Source organism: Rhinoderma darwinii (genome assembly GCF_050947455.1).
Source record: "Rhinoderma darwinii isolate aRhiDar2 chromosome 5 unlocalized genomic scaffold, aRhiDar2.hap1 SUPER_5_unloc_37, whole genome shotgun sequence".
Classification (NCBI taxonomy): domain Eukaryota; kingdom Metazoa; phylum Chordata; class Amphibia; order Anura; family Rhinodermatidae; genus Rhinoderma; species Rhinoderma darwinii.
Window position 1 is genome coordinate 1 of NW_027461795.1, and position 12793 is coordinate 12793.

At 47.8% G+C, this 12793-nt stretch overlaps 9 non-coding genes across 9 annotated transcripts; all 9 read left to right on the plus strand.

Annotated features, from left to right (window-relative positions):
* Positions 1 to 512: 512 nt before the first annotated feature.
* On the plus strand, positions 513 to 703 carry LOC142691563 (U2 spliceosomal RNA). Its single transcript, XR_012860103.1, has one exon. It is a non-coding gene; the product is annotated as a U2 spliceosomal RNA (small nuclear RNA).
* A 1284-nt stretch (positions 704 to 1987) lies between these two features.
* LOC142691575 (U2 spliceosomal RNA) lies at positions 1988 to 2178 on the plus strand. Its single transcript, XR_012860114.1, has one exon. It is a non-coding gene; the product is annotated as a U2 spliceosomal RNA (small nuclear RNA).
* Positions 2179 to 3463: 1285 nt separating this feature from the next.
* LOC142691587 (U2 spliceosomal RNA) lies at positions 3464 to 3654 on the plus strand. Its single transcript, XR_012860125.1, has one exon. It is a non-coding gene; the product is annotated as a U2 spliceosomal RNA (small nuclear RNA).
* Positions 3655 to 4939: 1285 nt separating this feature from the next.
* On the plus strand, positions 4940 to 5130 carry LOC142691346 (U2 spliceosomal RNA). The gene has a single exon (XR_012859908.1). It is a non-coding gene; the product is annotated as a U2 spliceosomal RNA (small nuclear RNA).
* A 1289-nt stretch (positions 5131 to 6419) lies between these two features.
* LOC142691358 (U2 spliceosomal RNA) lies at positions 6420 to 6610 on the plus strand. The gene has a single exon (XR_012859919.1). It is a non-coding gene; the product is annotated as a U2 spliceosomal RNA (small nuclear RNA).
* Positions 6611 to 7898: 1288 nt separating this feature from the next.
* LOC142691370 (U2 spliceosomal RNA) lies at positions 7899 to 8089 on the plus strand. The gene has a single exon (XR_012859930.1). It is a non-coding gene; the product is annotated as a U2 spliceosomal RNA (small nuclear RNA).
* A 1288-nt stretch (positions 8090 to 9377) lies between these two features.
* On the plus strand, positions 9378 to 9568 carry LOC142691382 (U2 spliceosomal RNA). Its single transcript, XR_012859941.1, has one exon. It is a non-coding gene; the product is annotated as a U2 spliceosomal RNA (small nuclear RNA).
* Positions 9569 to 10864: 1296 nt separating this feature from the next.
* LOC142691396 (U2 spliceosomal RNA) lies at positions 10865 to 11055 on the plus strand. The gene has a single exon (XR_012859952.1). It is a non-coding gene; the product is annotated as a U2 spliceosomal RNA (small nuclear RNA).
* A 1300-nt stretch (positions 11056 to 12355) lies between these two features.
* LOC142691408 (U2 spliceosomal RNA) lies at positions 12356 to 12546 on the plus strand. The gene has a single exon (XR_012859963.1). It is a non-coding gene; the product is annotated as a U2 spliceosomal RNA (small nuclear RNA).
* Positions 12547 to 12793: the final 247 nt, after the last annotated feature.

Sequence of the window (12793 nt, forward strand, 5' to 3'; positions counted from 1 at the left end):
ACTGACTGAGCCTCACCGTCTTATATAAAGTTCAGACGGAACTTTGCACGTGTCATAGTGGAGCCCTCAGGATTCCAGAGCCAGCTTTCTGACATCATAATGGGGCCTCAGAGATAAAAGCCTGGGCCCAGGCAGTGTTGGTCAGTGCTGCTCAGCAGGCAGCACTGGACTGGACTGGATTACAGCTGATACAAGGTGTGAAGGAACAAGGGGTGGCTGTGGGCATGCACTTGCTGCCGCTGCCAGTGTTTATCTGCATGGCAGCAGGGCATTTGGGCGTTGCCAGGAAGGCGTTTTTATGTAGATTCCTCCTCTTTCAGCACTGCATTGTGGTGCAAGCAAAAGAAGCAAATCCTGTCTGGCTTCCTCTCCGGCCTTTATTCACCTCCCGTGTAGCTGTGAGTGTGTGAGCCTGCAGGGCCCCATGGAATTGCCTAGAAGTAGGCTGAATCGCTGCAAGGGCTGAACAGCAGTATCGGGCAGGCTCGGGCAACGCGCGGCCCGTTCGGGTTATCGCTTCTCGGCCTTTTGGCTAAGATCAAGTGTAGTATCTGTTCTTATCAGTTTAATATCTGATACGTCCCCTATCTGGGGACCATATATTAAATGGATTTTTAGAACAGGGAGATGGAAATAGAGCTTGCTCTGTCCACTCCACGCATTGACCTGGTATTGCAGTATTTCCAGGACCGGTGCACCCTTTCCTTATGTGTTGACTAAAAGCAGATTCCAAAAGTGTTTTTTGTCTTTGCTATTGTTTCTGTCTTTCTGAAGGGATCTCCCCTTTTAATCCCATTATTTCAACACCTGTTGGACAATGCATGAGTGATAATGAGCTCATTGATTAAATGCAATTAATGAATAGATTGCCACCTCTTGTTGTGTGTCGTCTGTGTTTCTGTGTTTCCGGCATTTCACATTGGAACACCTCATTCACCTTCCTTGTCTTCTCTCCGCCCTCCCTTTTAGGTAAGTTAAAGAGCTGCACCTGAGCCAGCCACTGATTGATTGATTGATTGATTGATTGATTGATTGATTGATTGATTGATGCAGCACAACAGTCAAATAGTGGAGTGGAGTAGGGGAACAGCAAACAGCCAATAAAGCAGCCCGCCCGCTCGCCTGCCCGCCACAATGGACCTACCTGTGTACACTAGATGGATGTGATGGAATGTACTGTCGTCCCTACATTTCAAGAAGAAGTAAGAATTGCAGTTGCAACAAAGCCTTGCTTGCCTACAAAGAGAGCAGCAATTTGGATTTGTTACTATGTTACCTAGAAGAATAACAAACTGTGCAAGGATGGAGGTTGTAGGAGCAAGGAGAAGTTGTCTGTAAAGTTGGTGGATGCCTATTTTCCATTTTGCAGTCCCTTGTCTCCCTCTTGTGGCCTCCTGGAGGCAACTAGCTGTGCAAAAAAAAGACAGCCTGGCGGCCGGCTGTTGCAGTGTTGCCCTCTCAGGCAACACTGAGTGACTGACTGAGCCTCACCGTCTTATATAAAGTTCAGACGGAACTTTGCACGTGTCATAGTGGAGCCCTCAGGATTCCAGAGCCAGCTTTCTGACATCATAATGGGGCCTCAGAGATAAAAGCCTGGGCCCAGGCAGTGTTGGTCAGTGCTGCTCAGCAGGCAGCACTGGACTGGACTGGATTACAGCTGATACAAGGTGTGAAGGAACAAGGGGTGGCTGTGGGCATGCACTTGCTGCCGCTGCCAGTGTTTATCTGCATGGCAGCAGGGCATTTGGGCGTTGCCAGGAAGGCGTTTTTATGTAGATTCCTCCTCTTTCAGCACTGCATTGTGGTGCAAGCAAAAGAAGCAAATCCTGTCTGGCTTCCTCTCCGGCCTTTATTCACCTCCCGTGTAGCTGTGAGTGTGTGAGCCTGCAGGGCCCCATGGAATTGCCTAGAAGTAGGCTGAATCGCTGCAAGGGCTGAACAGCAGTATCGGGCAGGCTCGGGCAACGCGCGGCCCGTTCGGGTTATCGCTTCTCGGCCTTTTGGCTAAGATCAAGTGTAGTATCTGTTCTTATCAGTTTAATATCTGATACGTCCCCTATCTGGGGACCATATATTAAATGGATTTTTAGAACAGGGAGATGGAAATAGAGCTTGCTCTGTCCACTCCACGCATTGACCTGGTATTGCAGTATTTCCAGGACCGGTGCACCCTTTCCTTATGTGTTGACTAAAAGCAGATTCCAAAAGTGTTTTTTGTCTTTGCTATTGTTTCTGTCTTTCTGAAGGGATCTCCCCTTTTAATCCCATTATTTCAACACCTGTTGGACAATGCATGAGTGATAATGAGCTCATTGATTAAATGCAATTAATGAATAGATTGCCACCTCTTGTTGTGTGTCGTCTGTGTTTCTGTGTTTCCGGCATTTCACATTGGAACACCTCATTCACCTTCCTTGTCTTCTCTCCGCCCTCCCTTTTAGGTAAGTTAAAGAGCTGCACCTGAGCCAGCCACTTGATTGATTGATTGATTGATTGATTGATTGATTGATTGATTGATTGATGCAGCACAACAGTCAAATAGTGGAGTGGAGTAGGGGAACAGCAAACAGCCAATAAAGCAGCCCGCCCGCTCGCCTGCCCGCCACAATGGACCTACCTGTGTACACTAGATGGATGTGATGGAATGTACTGTCGTCCCTACATTTCAAGAAGAAGTAAGAATTGCAGTTGCAACAAAGCCTTGCTTGCCTACAAAGAGAGCAGCAATTTGGATTTGTTACTATGTTACCTAGAAGAATAACAAACTGTGCAAGGATGGAGGTTGTAGGAGCAAGGAGAAGTTGTCTGTAAAGTTGGTGGATGCCTATTTTCCATTTTGCAGTCCCTTGTCTCCCTCTTGTGGCCTCCTGGAGGCAACTAGCTGTGCAAAAAAAAGACAGCCTGGCGGCCGGCTGTTGCAGTGTTGCCCTCTCAGGCAACACTGAGTGACTGACTGAGCCTCACCGTCTTATATAAAGTTCAGACGGAACTTTGCACGTGTCATAGTGGAGCCCTCAGGATTCCAGAGCCAGCTTTCTGACATCATAATGGGGCCTCAGAGATAAAAGCCTGGGCCCAGGCAGTGTTGGTCAGTGCTGCTCAGCAGGCAGCACTGGACTGGACTGGATTACAGCTGATACAAGGTGTGAAGGAACAAGGGGTGGCTGTGGGCATGCACTTGCTGCCGCTGCCAGTGTTTATCTGCATGGCAGCAGGGCATTTGGGCGTTGCCAGGAAGGCGTTTTTATGTAGATTCCTCCTCTTTCAGCACTGCATTGTGGTGCAAGCAAAAGAAGCAAATCCTGTCTGGCTTCCTCTCCGGCCTTTATTCACCTCCCGTGTAGCTGTGAGTGTGTGAGCCTGCAGGGCCCCATGGAATTGCCTAGAAGTAGGCTGAATCGCTGCAAGGGCTGAACAGCAGTATCGGGCAGGCTCGGGCAACGCGCGGCCCGTTCGGGTTATCGCTTCTCGGCCTTTTGGCTAAGATCAAGTGTAGTATCTGTTCTTATCAGTTTAATATCTGATACGTCCCCTATCTGGGGACCATATATTAAATGGATTTTTAGAACAGGGAGATGGAAATAGAGCTTGCTCTGTCCACTCCACGCATTGACCTGGTATTGCAGTATTTCCAGGACCGGTGCACCCTTTCCTTATGTGTTGACTAAAAGCAGATTCCAAAAGTGTTTTTTGTCTTTGCTATTGTTTCTGTCTTTCTGAAGGGATCTCCCCTTTTAATCCCATTATTTCAACACCTGTTGGACAATGCATGAGTGATAATGAGCTCATTGATTAAATGCAATTAATGAATAGATTGCCACCTCTTGTTGTGTGTCGTCTGTGTTTCTGTGTTTCCGGCATTTCACATTGGAACACCTCATTCACCTTCCTTGTCTTCTCTCCGCCCTCCCTTTTAGGTAAGTTAAAGAGCTGCACCTGAGCCAGCCACTTGATTGATTGATTGATTGATTGATTGATTGATTGATTGATTGATTGATGCAGCACAACAGTCAAATAGTGGAGTGGAGTAGGGGAACAGCAAACAGCCAATAAAGCAGCCCGCCCGCTCGCCTGCCCGCCACAATGGACCTACCTGTGTACACTAGATGGATGTGATGGAATGTACTGTCGTCCCTACATTTCAAGAAGAAGTAAGAATTGCAGTTGCAACAAAGCCTTGCTTGCCTACAAAGAGAGCAGCAATTTGGATTTGTTACTATGTTACCTAGAAGAATAACAAACTGTGCAAGGATGGAGGTTGTAGGAGCAAGGAGAAGTTGTCTGTAAAGTTGGTGGATGCCTATTTTCCATTTTGCAGTCCCTTGTCTCCCTCTTGTGGCCTCCTGGAGGCAACTAGCTGTGCAAAAAAAAGACAGCCTGGCGGCCGGCTGTTGCAGTGTTGCCCTCTCAGGCAACACTGAGTGACTGACTGAGCCTCACCGTCTTATATAAAGTTCAGACGGAACTTTGCACGTGTCATAGTGGAGCCCTCAGGATTCCAGAGCCAGCTTTCTGACATCATAATGGGGCCTCAGAGATAAAAGCCTGGGCCCAGGCAGTGTTGGTCAGTGCTGCTCAGCAGGCAGCACTGGACTGGACTGGATTACAGCTGATACAAGGTGTGAAGGAACAAGGGGTGGCTGTGGGCATGCACTTGCTGCCGCTGCCAGTGTTTATCTGCATGGCAGCAGGGCATTTGGGCGTTGCCAGGAAGGCGTTTTTATGTAGATTCCTCCTCTTTCAGCACTGCATTGTGGTGCAAGCAAAAGAAGCAAATCCTGTCTGGCTTCCTCTCCGGCCTTTATTCACCTCCCGTGTAGCTGTGAGTGTGTGAGCCTGCAGGGCCCCATGGAATTGCCTAGAAGTAGGCTGAATCGCTGCAAGGGCTGAACAGCAGTATCGGGCAGGCTCGGGCAACGCGCGGCCCGTTCGGGTTATCGCTTCTCGGCCTTTTGGCTAAGATCAAGTGTAGTATCTGTTCTTATCAGTTTAATATCTGATACGTCCCCTATCTGGGGACCATATATTAAATGGATTTTTAGAACAGGGAGATGGAAATAGAGCTTGCTCTGTCCACTCCACGCATTGACCTGGTATTGCAGTATTTCCAGGACCGGTGCACCCTTTCCTTATGTGTTGACTAAAAGCAGATTCCAAAAGTGTTTTTTGTCTTTGCTATTGTTTCTGTCTTTCTGAAGGGATCTCCCCTTTTAATCCCATTATTTCAACACCTGTTGGACAATGCATGAGTGATAATGAGCTCATTGATTAAATGCAATTAATGAATAGATTGCCACCTCTTGTTGTGTGTCGTCTGTGTTTCTGTGTTTCCGGCATTTCACATTGGAACACCTCATTCACCTTCCTTGTCTTCTCTCCGCCCTCCCTTTTAGGTAAGTTAAAGAGCTGCACCTGAGCCAGCCACTTGATTGATTGATTGATTGATTGATTGATTGATTGATTGATTGATTGATTGATGCAGCACAACAGTCAAATAGTGGAGTGGAGTAGGGGAACAGCAAACAGCCAATAAAGCAGCCCGCCCGCTCGCCTGCCCGCCACAATGGACCTACCTGTATACACTAGATGGATGTGATGGAATGTACTGTCGTCCCTACATTTCAAGAAGAAGTAAGAATTGCAGTTGCAACAAAGCCTTGCTTGCCTACAAAGAGAGCAGCAATTTGGATTTGTTACTATGTTACCTAGAAGAATAACAAACTGTGCAAGGATGGAGGTTGTAGGAGCAAGGAGAAGTTGTCTGTAAAGTTGGTGGATGCCTATTTTCCATTTTGCAGTCCCTTGTCTCCCTCTTGTGGCCTCCTGGAGGCAACTAGCTGTGCAAAAAAAAGACAGCCTGGCGGCCGGCTGTTGCAGTGTTGCCCTCTCAGGCAACACTGAGTGACTGACTGAGCCTCACCGTCTTATATAAAGTTCAGACGGAACTTTGCACGTGTCATAGTGGAGCCCTCAGGATTCCAGAGCCAGCTTTCTGACATCATAATGGGGCCTCAGAGATAAAAGCCTGGGCCCAGGCAGTGTTGGTCAGTGCTGCTCAGCAGGCAGCACTGGACTGGACTGGATTACAGCTGATACAAGGTGTGAAGGAACAAGGGGTGGCTGTGGGCATGCACTTGCTGCCGCTGCCAGTGTTTATCTGCATGGCAGCAGGGCATTTGGGCGTTGCCAGGAAGGCGTTTTTATGTAGATTCCTCCTCTTTCAGCACTGCATTGTGGTGCAAGCAAAAGAAGCAAATCCTGTCTGGCTTCCTCTCCGGCCTTTATTCACCTCCCGTGTAGCTGTGAGTGTGTGAGCCTGCAGGGCCCCATGGAATTGCCTAGAAGTAGGCTGAATCGCTGCAAGGGCTGAACAGCAGTATCGGGCAGGCTCGGGCAACGCGCGGCCCGTTCGGGTTATCGCTTCTCGGCCTTTTGGCTAAGATCAAGTGTAGTATCTGTTCTTATCAGTTTAATATCTGATACGTCCCCTATCTGGGGACCATATATTAAATGGATTTTTAGAACAGGGAGATGGAAATAGAGCTTGCTCTGTCCACTCCACGCATTGACCTGGTATTGCAGTATTTCCAGGACCGGTGCACCCTTTCCTTATGTGTTGACTAAAAGCAGATTCCAAAAGTGTTTTTTGTCTTTGCTATTGTTTCTGTCTTTCTGAAGGGATCTCCCCTTTTAATCCCATTATTTCAACACCTGTTGGACAATGCATGAGTGATAATGAGCTCATTGATTAAATGCAATTAATGAATAGATTGCCACCTCTTGTTGTGTGTCGTCTGTGTTTCTGTGTTTCCGGCATTTCACATTGGAACACCTCATTCACCTTCCTTGTCTTCTCTCCGCCCTCCCTTTTAGGTAAGTTAAAGAGCTGCACCTGAGCCAGCCACTGATTGATTGATTGATTGATTGATTGATTGATTGATTGATTGATTGATTGATGCAGCACAACAGTCAAATAGTGGAGTGGAGTAGGGGAACAGCAAACAGCCAATAAAGCAGCCCGCCCGCTCGCCTGCCCGCCACAATGGACCTACCTGTGTACACTAGATGGATGTGATGGAATGTACTGTCGTCCCTACATTTCAAGAAGAAGTAAGAATTGCAGTTGCAACAAAGCCTTGCTTGCCTACAAAGAGAGCAGCAATTTGGATTTGTTACTATGTTACCTAGAAGAATAACAAACTGTGCAAGGATGGAGGTTGTAGGAGCAAGGAGAAGTTGTCTGTAAAGTTGGTGGATGCCTATTTTCCATTTTGCAGTCCCTTGTCTCCCTCTTGTGGCCTCCTGGAGGCAACTAGCTGTGCAAAAAAAAGACAGCCTGGCGGCCGGCTGTTGCAGTGTTGCCCTCTCAGGCAACACTGAGTGACTGACTGAGCCTCACCGTCTTATATAAAGTTCAGACGGAACTTTGCACGTGTCATAGTGGAGCCCTCAGGATTCCAGAGCCAGCTTTCTGACATCATAATGGGGCCTCAGAGATAAAAGCCTGGGCCCAGGCAGTGTTGGTCAGTGCTGCTCAGCAGGCAGCACTGGACTGGACTGGATTACAGCTGATACAAGGTGTGAAGGAACAAGGGGTGGCTGTGGGCATGCACTTGCTGCCGCTGCCAGTGTTTATCTGCATGGCAGCAGGGCATTTGGGCGTTGCCAGGAAGGCGTTTTTATGTAGATTCCTCCTCTTTCAGCACTGCATTGTGGTGCAAGCAAAAGAAGCAAATCCTGTCTGGCTTCCTCTCCGGCCTTTATTCACCTCCCGTGTAGCTGTGAGTGTGTGAGCCTGCAGGGCCCCATGGAATTGCCTAGAAGTAGGCTGAATCGCTGCAAGGGCTGAACAGCAGTATCGGGCAGGCTCGGGCAACGCGCGGCCCGTTCGGGTTATCGCTTCTCGGCCTTTTGGCTAAGATCAAGTGTAGTATCTGTTCTTATCAGTTTAATATCTGATACGTCCCCTATCTGGGGACCATATATTAAATGGATTTTTAGAACAGGGAGATGGAAATAGAGCTTGCTCTGTCCACTCCACGCATTGACCTGGTATTGCAGTATTTCCAGGACCGGTGCACCCTTTCCTTATGTGTTGACTAAAAGCAGATTCCAAAAGTGTTTTTTGTCTTTGCTATTGTTTCTGTCTTTCTGAAGGGATCTCCCCTTTTAATCCCATTATTTCAACACCTGTTGGACAATGCATGAGTGATAATGAGCTCATTGATTAAATGCAATTAATGAATAGATTGCCACCTCTTGTTGTGTGTCGTCTGTGTTTCTGTGTTTCCGGCATTTCACATTGGAACACCTCATTCACCTTCCTTGTCTTCTCTCCGCCCTCCCTTTTAGGTAAGTTAAAGAGCTGCACCTGAGCCAGCCACTGATTGATTGATTGATTGATTGATTGATTGATTGATTGATTGATTGATTGATGCAGCACAACAGTCAAATAGTGGAGTGGAGTAGGGGAACAGCAAACAGCCAATAAAGCAGCCCGCCCGCTCGCCTGCCCGCCACAATGGACCTACCTGTGTACACTAGATGGATGTGATGGAATGTACTGTCGTCCCTACATTTCAAGAAGAAGTAAGAATTGCAGTTGCAACAAAGCCTTGCTTGCCTACAAAGAGAGCAGCAATTTGGATTTGTTACTATGTTACCTAGAAGAATAACAAACTGTGCAAGGATGGAGGTTGTAGGAGCAAGGAGAAGTTGTCTGTAAAGTTGGTGGATGCCTATTTTCCATTTTGCAGTCCCTTGTCTCCCTCTTGTGGCCTCCTGGAGGCAACTAGCTGTGCAAAAAAAAGACAGCCTGGCGGCCGGCTGTTGCAGTGTTGCCCTCTCAGGCAACACTGAGTGACTGACTGAGCCTCACCGTCTTATATAAAGTTCAGACGGAACTTTGCACGTGTCATAGTGGAGCCCTCAGGATTCCAGAGCCAGCTTTCTGACATCATAATGGGGCCTCAGAGATAAAAGCCTGGGCCCAGGCAGTGTTGGTCAGTGCTGCTCAGCAGGCAGCACTGGACTGGACTGGATTACAGCTGATACAAGGTGTGAAGGAACAAGGGGTGGCTGTGGGCATGCACTTGCTGCCGCTGCCAGTGTTTATCTGCATGGCAGCAGGGCATTTGGGCGTTGCCAGGAAGGCGTTTTTATGTAGATTCCTCCTCTTTCAGCACTGCATTGTGGTGCAAGCAAAAGAAGCAAATCCTGTCTGGCTTCCTCTCCGGCCTTTATTCACCTCCCGTGTAGCTGTGAGTGTGTGAGCCTGCAGGGCCCCATGGAATTGCCTAGAAGTAGGCTGAATCGCTGCAAGGGCTGAACAGCAGTATCGGGCAGGCTCGGGCAACGCGCGGCCCGTTCGGGTTATCGCTTCTCGGCCTTTTGGCTAAGATCAAGTGTAGTATCTGTTCTTATCAGTTTAATATCTGATACGTCCCCTATCTGGGGACCATATATTAAATGGATTTTTAGAACAGGGAGATGGAAATAGAGCTTGCTCTGTCCACTCCACGCATTGACCTGGTATTGCAGTATTTCCAGGACCGGTGCACCCTTTCCTTATGTGTTGACTAAAAGCAGATTCCAAAAGTGTTTTTTGTCTTTGCTATTGTTTCTGTCTTTCTGAAGGGATCTCCCCTTTTAATCCCATTATTTCAACACCTGTTGGACAATGCATGAGTGATAATGAGCTCATTGATTAAATGCAATTAATGAATAGATTGCCACCTCTTGTTGTGTGTCGTCTGTGTTTCTGTGTTTCCGGCATTTCACATTGGAACACCTCATTCACCTTCCTTGTCTTCTCTCCGCCCTCCCTTTTAGGTAAGTTAAAGAGCTGCACCTGAGCCAGCCACTGATTGATTGATTGATTGATTGATTGATTGATTGATTGATTGATTGATTGATTGATGCAGCACAACAGTCAAATAGTGGAGTGGAGTAGGGGAACAGCAAACAGCCAATAAAGCAGCCCGCCCGCTCGCCTGCCCGCCACAATGGACCTACCTGTGTACACTAGATGGATGTGATGGAATGTACTGTCGTCCCTACATTTCAAGAAGAAGTAAGAATTGCAGTTGCAACAAAGCCTTGCTTGCCTACAAAGAGAGCAGCAATTTGGATTTGTTACTATGTTACCTAGAAGAATAACAAACTGTGCAAGGATGGAGGTTGTAGGAGCAAGGAGAAGTTGTCTGTAAAGTTGGTGGATGCCTATTTTCCATTTTGCAGTCCCTTGTCTCCCTCTTGTGGCCTCCTGGAGGCAACTAGCTGTGCAAAAAAAAGACAGCCTGGCGGCCGGCTGTTGCAGTGTTGCCCTCTCAGGCAACACTGAGTGACTGACTGAGCCTCACCGTCTTATATAAAGTTCAGACGGAACTTTGCACGTGTCATAGTGGAGCCCTCAGGATTCCAGAGCCAGCTTTCTGACATCATAATGGGGCCTCAGAGATAAAAGCCTGGGCCCAGGCAGTGTTGGTCAGTGCTGCTCAGCAGGCAGCACTGGACTGGACTGGATTACAGCTGATACAAGGTGTGAAGGAACAAGGGGTGGCTGTGGGCATGCACTTGCTGCCGCTGCCAGTGTTTATCTGCATGGCAGCAGGGCATTTGGGCGTTGCCAGGAAGGCGTTTTTATGTAGATTCCTCCTCTTTCAGCACTGCATTGTGGTGCAAGCAAAAGAAGCAAATCCTGTCTGGCTTCCTCTCCGGCCTTTATTCACCTCCCGTGTAGCTGTGAGTGTGTGAGCGAGCCTGCAGGGCCCCATGGAATTGCCTAGAAGTAGGCTGAATCGCTGCAAGGGCTGAACAGCAGTATCGGGCAGGCTCGGGCAACGCGCGGCCCGTTCGGGTTATCGCTTCTCGGCCTTTTGGCTAAGATCAAGTGTAGTATCTGTTCTTATCAGTTTAATATCTGATACGTCCCCTATCTGGGGACCATATATTAAATGGATTTTTAGAACAGGGAGATGGAAATAGAGCTTGCTCTGTCCACTCCACGCATTGACCTGGTATTGCAGTATTTCCAGGACCGGTGCACCCTTTCCTTATGTGTTGACTAAAAGCAGATTCCAAAAGTGTTTTTTGTCTTTGCTATTGTTTCTGTCTTTCTGAAGGGATCTCCCCTTTTAATCCCATTATTTCAACACCTGTTGGACAATGCATGAGTGATAATGAGCTCATTGATTAAATGCAATTAATGAATAGATTGCCACCTCTTGTTGTGTGTCGTCTGTGTTTCTGTGTTTCCGGCATTTCACATTGGAACACCTCATTCACCTTCCTTGTCTTCTCTCCGCCCTCCCTTTTAGGTAAGTTAAAGAGCTGCACCTGAGCCAGCCACTGATTGATTGATTGATTGATTGATTGATTGATTGATTGATTGATTGATTGATTGATTGATTGATGCAGCACAACAGTCAAATAGTGGAGTGGAGTAGGGGAACAGCAAACAGCCAATAAAGCAGCCCGCCCGCTCGCCTGCCCGCCACAATGGACCTACCTGTGTACACTAGATGGATGTGATGGAATGTACTGTCGTCCCTACATTTCAAGAAGAAGTAAGAATTGCAGTTGCAACAAAGCCTTGCTTGCCTACAAAGAGAGCAGCAATTTGGATTTGTTACTATGTTACCTAGAAGAATAACAAACTGTGCAAGGATGGAGGTTGTAGGAGCAAGGAGAAGTTGTCTGTAAAGTTGGTGGATGCCTATTTTCCATTTTGCAGTCCCTTGTCTCCCTCTTGTGGCCTCCTGGAGGCAACTAGCTGTGCAAAAAAAAGACAGCCTGGCGGCCGGCTGTTGCAGTGTTGCCCTCTCAGGCAACACTGAGTGACTGACTGAGCCTCACCGTCTTATATAAAGTTCAGACGGAACTTTGCACGTGTCATAGTGGAGCCCTCAGGATTCCAGAGCCAGCTTTCTGACATCATAATGGGGCCTCAGAGATAAAAGCCTGGGCCCAGGCAGTGTTGGTCAGTGCTGCTCAGCAGGCAGCACTGGACTGGACTGGATTACAGCTGATACAAGGTGTGAAGGAACAAGGGGTGGCTGTGGGCATGCACTTGCTGCCGCTGCCAGTGTTTATCTGCATGGCAGCAGGGCATTTGGGCGTTGCCAGGAAGGCGTTTTTATGTAGATTCCTCCTCTTTCAGCACTGCATTGTGGTGCAAGCAAAAGAAGCAAATCCTGTCTGGCTTCCTCTCCGGCCTTTATTCACCTCCCGTGTAGCTGTGAGTGTGTGAGCCTGCAGGGCCCCATGGAATTGCCTAGAAGTAGGCTGAATCGCTGCAAGGGCTGAACAGCAGTATCGGGCAGGCTCGGGCAACGCGCGGCCCGTTCGGGTTATCGCTTCTCGGCCTTTTGGCTAAGATCAAGTGTAGTATCTGTTCTTATCAGTTTAATATCTGATACGTCCCCTATCTGGGGACCATATATTAAATGGATTTTTAGAACAGGGAGATGGAAATAGAGCTTGCTCTGTCCACTCCACGCATTGACCTGGTATTGCAGTATTTCCAGGACCGGTGCACCCTTTCCTTATGTGTTGACTAAAAGCAGATTCCAAAAGTGTTTTTTGTCTTTGCTATTGTTTCTGTCTTTCTGAAGGGATCTCCCCTTTTAATCCCATTATTTCAACACCTGTTGGACAATGCATGAGTGATAATGAGCTCATTGATTAAATGCAATTAATGAATAGATTGCCACCTCTTGTTGTGTGTCGTCTGTGTTTCTGTGTTTCCGGCATTTCACATTGGAACACCTCATTCACCTTCCTTGTCTTC